Below are 8,650 nucleotides of genomic sequence, written 5' to 3' on the forward strand. Positions count from 1 at the left end.
GCATATGCTCTAGCAGGAGTACGATTCTCGGCTCGAACAGCCGTATCAGAGGTCCCTCTCTGACTACCACCCCTACCTCCTAAAATTCTCGGTGGTCTACCTTTAGTTGTCACTCCACTAGGTCTTGCACCTTGAATCTTATTCTTCTCATCAAGCTCCGTGCAATCTCTAATGAAGTGGTCCTTCGAACCGCATCCGTAACAGGCCCTGTTAATAGTCTTACCCCAACATTCACCTATGTGTCGTCTTCCACATTGGGGACATTCAGGTTTCTCTAGACGATTATTGCCCACACTAGCTACCGAAGTAGCTCGGGAGTCCGTCGATGGTCTTGCTCTGATGGAAATTCCCGCAGTCGTCCTCGACTTATTAGTGTCCTCCCTGAACTTCTTTACGGCTGAGAATGGAGCTTTACCCGTCGATCTTTTGCGATAGTCTCTAGCCTCAAATTCAGCCTTCTTCTTCTCCTTTCCAAGTTCTTCCGCCTTGCAGGCTCGTTCGACTAGTGTTACGAATTCTTTTATTTCCAAAATACCCATTAGTAGCTTTAAATCTTCATTCAATCCTTCTTCGAATCTTTTGCACATAGCAACCTCATCAGCTACACACTCCCGGGCATACCTACTGAGTCTTACGAATTCATGTTCGTATTCAGATACTGTCATACGGCCTTGCTTAAGTTCCAAGAATTCCTTACGCTTTTGATCAATGAACCGATGACTAATATATTTCTTTCAAAATTCCGTCTGAAAGAAGTCCCAAGTTACTCGTTCGTTTGGGACTATGGAAATCAGGGTCCTCCACCAATAGTAGGCTGAGTCCCGCAACAAGGATATAGCACACTTTAGACATTCATCGGGTGTGCATGACAGTTCATCAAACACCCGAATGGTGTTATCAAGCCAGAACTCGGCCCTTTCAACATCATCAATAACTATGGCCCTGAACTCCTCAGCCCCGCGCTTCCTAATCAGGTCTACAGGTGGCTTACTCAGCCTCACAGGATCAGTAACTGATGGCATTACTGGCTTCGGGGTGGATTATTCAAATTCGGGAATTGTTGGACAGCCGGATTGGTTCGGGCCTACTGCGCGACCCATCCATTCATCATGGTAAAGAAGGCTTGTTTAGCCCCCTCACCTTGATTATTCACAGATGACTGAGGTTCAACAGGCGGCGTCCCTTGTGCAGGAGCAGCCGCTACACTTTCAATATCATCCGCCAAGGTTCTCTCTACACCGGGATCCATTTACTAATCAAAACATAAATTTTAACCGTCAGAAGTCATCACACAGTTAAACATTAACATTCGGCATGTATAGCTAGACTCATACGTGCTATGGTAGTCCTAGAACCGACTAAACCATAGCTCTGATACCAATCAAATGTAACACCCCGAACCCTAGGCCGTCGCCGGAGTCGAACACGAGGTGTTAACAGACTTCAACCCACTTAAAAAAAAAATTTTCCAGACAAGCTGCCAGTCTGCGTACTAGTCGCTAAAAAAAATCATATCTCGAGTTCTGAAACTCGAAATCCAGTTCCATAAATTTTCCCTGAAAATAGACTCATATGCCCATCTACACATTTTTTTTCTAGAATTTTTGGTCGGACCAATTAGTACAGTTTATTAGTCAAAGTCTCCCATGTTACAGGGATCGACTACATTGACCTTTGTGCATTACGACTTGGATATCTCCCTGCACAGAGTTTCAACTCTGATGTCGTTTGTTTCTATAGAAACTAGACTCAGAGAGGAATCTATACATATATGGTATGACTCCTAATTATCTCTGGTTGATTTATAATGAATTTCCAAAGTCGGAACAGGGAATCCAGAAACCGTTCTGGCCCTGTCTCACGAGAACCTGAATATCTCTTAACATACTGTCCATATGATCTTTTCGTTGCTTCTATATGAAAATAGACTCATCGATCTTCGAATACATAATTTATTCATCAATTAATTCCACTCCTACTATTTTTAGTGATTTTTCAATATCATGTCACTGCTGCTGCCAGCATCTGTTACGAAAGTAACTAGGTCCATTTCATGCCTACTCCTTGATCCAACTCAATCGAACATTCATGCCATTTTCGCATGGCTTAAAGTTTACATACTAAAGTTCAAACACAACATAATAGCCTATACATGCCGAAATATTCTCCTAAGCCGACTAAGAAGAAAGTACCAAAACTTGCTATCCGGTGTGATGACTTCGATGACGGCCCGACCACGCAAAAAGAGATGTGTCCAAGAAACCTAGAATAGGTGACAAGGAAACACCGAGTGAGTTTATAACTCAGTAAGTCATAAGCTATGCACTACCATCCATCAATAACATTATCACAAGAGAAAACAAAATGGAACGAGGCTAATTACTCCATCCATTCCGAACCATACCATAGTTCCTCCGACCTATCGGTTTAATTTCATACCAATTTATGCATTCACAATCCACATACTCATCAATAGGATATTCGAGGCATTTTCATAAATCATTTTATTTTCGTTACAAACATACAACTAAACGGCCTTTCACCCATTCTACGATAAATTTCATGTACGTGACTTCAAGTATATTTGTCACATAGGTTCAAACTTACCAAGCTCAACACCAAGTATAGACATAGCACCTATTAGCCATGAACTCAAGACACTTACCCGATCCGTTGTCCGTGATCGACTCAATAGCGTCGCACACTTAGTGTCCATAATGATTCAAGAATATATATTAAGTCCGCACACTCAGTGCTATATAATCAACTCGCACACTTAGTGCTACATAATCAAACTCGCACACTTAGTGCTACATAGTCAACTCGCACACTTAGTGCTACATAGTCAAACTCGCACACTTAGTGCTACATAGTCAACTCGCACACTTAGTGCTACATAGTCAAACTCGCACACTTAGTGCTACATAGTCAATTCGCACACTTAGTGCTGCATAATTTAAACCCGCACACGTAGCGCCAATCTCGTGGTCATAAATGTTTATACTCGCACATTTAGTGCCGAGATCAACAACTCAATACATCTCACCTCTTTTCTTTTCATTCAACACTTTCATCATCACAAACGTACATGCATATATATATATTTATTCATTCCATTCAGCATCATTACATAAACGTTATGACCATTTGAATTAATACCAACTATATGCTTAATGACTTACCTCGTGTTGGGTAAGACGGTTCCAACTCGGCTACTCGATGACCTTTTCTTTGCCTTTGCTCGATTCACCTCCTTTAACTCCTTGAGCTTAATCAATAATTTAACTAGTTTAACCACCTTGCTAAATATTTACAATCCAATTTCACATGTATATGTATGTTAGTATATTCGGCTAATAACCTCATGCAACTACCATATCATCAAAAATCTAATCACACATGCACATGCATTAGGTAAGTTACCTTTGCTAATTTTAAACCCAACATCACACAAGCTCTCAAGTGATGGCCGAATGCTTCTTTTGTTACCCAACTAATCATTCGACAATTTCATCCCCTTTACCACCCTTTTATGCCTAATTATCTAAATCAAGATAAGATCATCAACATGCCTAACCATAGCCGAATGTGCAACATTAATCTATCACCTCTATCTCTTAAATACTATCAAGTTCATTTACTTCTAATTTCTTAAGTTCAACATCTTAATGCCCATTATAGCCACTCCCATAATCTAAATTTAAAAATCGGCAACACCCACATTTCAACTATCTTAGCCGAATACTCCTCAACACTTAGACTAAAGTATGCACATTAAACTTAATACAACTTTCATTATTCCTTTCACCCTCAAACATAATTTATAAATCTTGCCCTTCCTTCCATGTTTCGGTCAATTATTCAAATTACCTCATAACATGAACATTCTTTTCAACTAATCTAGCATGACTCATTCGGCCTTAACAAAGAACCACTTTTCATACAAGGACAAAAATAAATCAAATGAACCTCCCATTTAAACCCCATTCTATCTTCTACTTACTCAATAATACATGTTTCTTAGTTCATATTCATCTATAACCATTTCAAATCACATATTACAAAACATCATCAATTTGGCATATAAGAACATAACCAAAGGTTTCTTGCAACACAACTCAAAAATCAACACATGGGTCATGTTATGAGCATCAAAACAACTCAACTTCACAAAAAAATGCCAAAAGAACCACATGATATCATACCTTAATCTATAAACTCACTTGGTCGAATGTCCTAGCTTCCATTTTTCTTTTCTTTTCCTTATGGTTTCGGCAAGATGATAGAAAAGATGATGGAACTTTGTTTTTATCACCACTTACTAATATAAATTTATTATACATAATTCCCACCAAATATAAAAAAATGAAGACAAGGGAACACCATAATGCATGCGTATGTTGGCCGGCCATTCACATTCAAAAATGGTCTATTTGACATGCAAGTCCACTCTTTTTGGTACATGCACTAATAGACCATTTTAAATTGGACTATCATATTTTCACCATGTCTCAAATCGATCCCTATTAACAATTTCTCATGCAATTGGTAAAATTAGGGAATGAAACTTCCACATACTCATGTTCACACATAATAAGCATAGAATATAGCAATTAATTATTTTACGACTCGGTCTTGTGGTCCCAAAACCACTTTCCGACTAGGGTCACATTAGGGCTGTCACACAAGCATGGCCTAAAGTAATCGCACATGGGCGTGTCCCAGCCGAGCCCAAGTTGAGTCCAATTTGGAAAAGGCTAATTTTGAGGGCTCTTACGCATTCCAAAGCCTATAAATACTCCCTAGAGGAGGAAGAAAAGGGAGACACAGAATAGGGAGTAAGGAATTACTCCAAGGAAGCCGATTGATCCATCTCAAAAGTCGGATTCACCATCAAGATTGAAGATCTCTCCTCAATTTTCCCTTCAGGAGTTTTGGGTTTTCTTTATGTTTTGTATTCTTTATTATTTTGAGATGTTTTCTTATTTAATTATGAACTAAAACCCCTAAATACCTAAGGGGTATGAAACTTAAGATGAATCTTGTTATTATTTTCTTAATTGCATGATAAATATTTAACTTATTCTTAATTCTTGTTTTGATAACCTAGGATACTGATTCAAGATAAGCTCTTATTCAGAGGAGGAATAGACCCTGTCTAAGAGTACATTTGTCATAATTAAGCGGAGTTGTTTGCGCGCCTAGATATAGGGTGACAAGATTTTGCCGGATTAAGGTGAAACCTAATAAGGGGATCCATAGATCGAGTTAATGCAACCCTAGGGTGTTAATTAGAGAAAGGTCTCAATTATTCAATCTAGGGATTAGACGTTATTAGTCTTGAATAGGGATAATAACATAACTTAGGGGTCTCTACGGAACAAGTTAAATGAATAAATCATCCGATTTGGAGCTAGAATAACAAGTACAGTCTAGGTGGATTTTTCCCTAGGTATTGTCTTAATTCAATCGATTTTCCCAAAAGAAATTCCCCAATTCCATTCTCTATGAATTCTTAGTTTAGATAATTAGTTAGTTAAAATAAGACCTCTTTATTCTTAGGTTAGATAATAAAAAGACAGTCATTACTAGTACTTTTAGTTCCTTTGGGTTCGACAATCCGGTCTTGCTAAAACTAAACTACTATTCGATAGGTACACTTGCCTACATCGCGATGATAGTTAGTTTCAAGAACGATTAATTATAAATATTTAAAACCTATCACGAAATCATGCGATCAAGTTTTTGCCATCGTTGCCGGAGAACTAAGATATTAGGAACGCTAAATTTTTATTACTTTATCCATTTATTTTTTCTTGCAATTTAATTTTATTCTATTTTTATTATTATTATTTATTAATTTACTTTTTTCTTTCTCTTGGCAGGTTTTTATAGTTTATGACTAGAAGAAACCCATCAGGACCACTACTTTTTGACGAAGAAATCGATTGCACAGTTCGCAGAAACCAAAGAGAAATAAGGTAAAGCTTAAGATACATAGAGGACGAGCAAAAGGATGATACTCAACCCGCAACCGAAGAGATGGCTGAAAACCAAGACAATCAGCTACCTCCTGCAATTGCGGTTAATCAAAATCCTACTCCACGCACTATGTATGATTATGCTAAACCTTATTTAATAGGAACTGAATCGAGCATAGTTAGACCTACTGTAGCTACAAATACTTTTGAACTAAAACCTAACACTATTCAAATGATTCAGCAATTTGTTCAGTTTGATGGTTTGTAAGATGAGGATCCCAACGCTCACTTAGCAAACTTCTTGGAGCTTTACGATACATTTAAAATTAATGGTGTTTCTAGTGATGTCATTCATCTTCGGTTATTCCCTTTTTCATTGAAAAATAAAGATAAACAGTGGTTGAAATCATTACCATGAGGGTCAATCACTACTTGGGAACAAATGACTGAAAAAATTCTATCAAAATATTTTCCATCGGCTAAAACGGCTAAATTACGTAATGATATCTCTTCGTTTGTGCAGATGGACTTAGAAACTCTTTACGATGCATGGGAGAGATACAAAGACTTACTAAGAAGGTGCCCTCACCATGGGTTACTGCTTTGGCTACAAGTTCAAACGTTCCATAATGGCCCGAATCTTTCGACTCGACAAATGGTTGACGCAGTTGTTGGCAGAACCATCAATAATAAAACACCTTAAGATACTTATGAGTTTATAGAGGAGATGTCACTGAATAACTATCAGTGGCAAGTCATAAGGACTAAGCCAACTAAAGCAGCAGGCATTTATAACATCGATTCGGTTACTATGCTATCAAATCAGGTAGAACTTCTAAATAAAAAGATTAATGGTTTACTTGGTTCTACTCAGGTACATCTAGTGATGAGGTGCGAGACGAATAGAGGAGGAGCATGCACAGAGTATCAACCCTTCAACCCTAGCATCGAGGAGGAACAAGTCCAATATATGGGTAACAATAACTCTCGATCCCAAAATAACCCATATAGTAACACTTACAATGCAAGTTGGAGGAACCACCCCAATTTCTCATGGGGCGGTCAAGGAAATCAAAGACCACAACATCCTCCAGGCTATCAATAACCACCCCAGCAACAGGAAAAGAAGTTGAACCTTGAAGAGATGCTCTCAAAGTTTATATCGGTGTCAGAAACTCATTTCCAGAACACCGAGACAGCACTTAAAAATCAACAAGCGTCGATCCAAGGGCTCGAAACACAAATAGGCCAGCTGTCCAAACTAATCTCTGAACGACCACAAGGTAGCTTGCCAAGTAATACTGAACCTAACCTAAGGGAACAACTCAACGTAATTAATATTCAAGATGATGAAGGAGTCGTTGAGCCTGAACTAGAACCAAGGCAGGAAACTGTGATAAGCAAAGGTCAAGGTGAGGTAGGTCATAATAAAAACAAATCAGTGAATGTCGAATATAACCCTCGTGTGTCATACCCAAACGCGACAAGGAAAGACCGCTTAGATGAACAATTTGGTAAATTCCTTAAACTCTTAAAAAAATTACATATTAACTTACCGTTTATTGAAGCTCCATCGCAGATGCCAAACAAAATGAAATTTTTAAAGGAGCTTTTAGCAAATAAGCGGAAGTTGGACGAGGCGTCGCATGTGGAGCTAAACGCAGTGTGCTCAGCTATTCTGCAAAACAAGCTACCGAACAAATTAAAAGATCCAGGGAGTTTTACGATTCCTTGCTTAATTGGTAGTTTAGATGTTAATAATGCATTAGCTGATTTAGGGGCTAGTATCAACGTCATGCCTTACAAAATGTTCAAACAACTAGGTCTCAGGAAACCCAAACAGAATAGGATGAGTATTCAATTAGCAGATAAAACTATAAGATTCCCTAAGGGTATTATTGAAGATGTGCTAGTTAAAATCGATAAATTTATATTTCCTGTTGACTTCAATTTCTAGACATAGAGGAGGATAGCAACACTCCTTTAATTATAGGAAGGCCCTTTTTAGCAACTGCTAAAACAATTATTGATGTTGGCACAGGTGAACTCACACTCCATGTGGAAGACGAAGCAATCACCCTTCAAGATCGAAATTCTAACGACAGGTCGAAAATTGAAGGTGATCGTTTAACCCATTCTACTAAAATTGACAATATGGTGCCACCTACTTTGCAGGAAATGAGCCTGAAGGAAGTACATGAGCCATTCTCAAGCAATAGTAGAGGACCTATTCATGAAGATCGAAGGCTACAAATCGAGGAGCTATATGAATGGTGGATTCATAAACCGAGAACACCCGACAAACCGAAACTACGCCAGAACGAGCTCAATACCTCTCTAAATCAACTTAAGGTTGGAGATAAAGTCTTATTAGATGCCGCAGATCCCCAGATTGTCACTACCACACCAAATGAAGAAATCCCTCTTACGGTACTCAGCATTTTCCCATTCGGTACGGTTGAGGCGAGTCATCCCAAGTTCGGCACTTTTAAGGTAAACAACACCCATTTAAAATCTTATTTTGATGAGATTGATAGCAGGAATGAGGAGTATAAACTTCTCAAACCACCATGATCATTCAACAAAGAGGTTAGTCAAGCTTAGACTATAAATAAGCCCTTCTTAGGAGGCAACCCGAGCACTAACTATATTGACTTCTTTAAAATTTA

At 38.4% G+C, this 8,650-nt stretch overlaps 1 non-coding gene across 1 annotated transcript; it reads right to left on the reverse strand.

Moving 5' to 3' along the window:
* Positions 1-6,471: 6,471 nt before the first annotated feature.
* On the reverse strand, positions 6,472-6,578 carry LOC121228584 (small nucleolar RNA R71). Its single transcript, XR_005926160.1, has one exon. It is a non-coding gene; the product is annotated as a small nucleolar RNA R71 (small nucleolar RNA).
* Positions 6,579-8,650: the final 2,072 nt, after the last annotated feature.

Source organism: Gossypium hirsutum, chromosome A04 (assembly GCF_007990345.1).
Source record: "Gossypium hirsutum isolate 1008001.06 chromosome A04, Gossypium_hirsutum_v2.1, whole genome shotgun sequence".
In the NCBI taxonomy this organism is placed as follows: domain Eukaryota; kingdom Viridiplantae; phylum Streptophyta; class Magnoliopsida; order Malvales; family Malvaceae; genus Gossypium; species Gossypium hirsutum.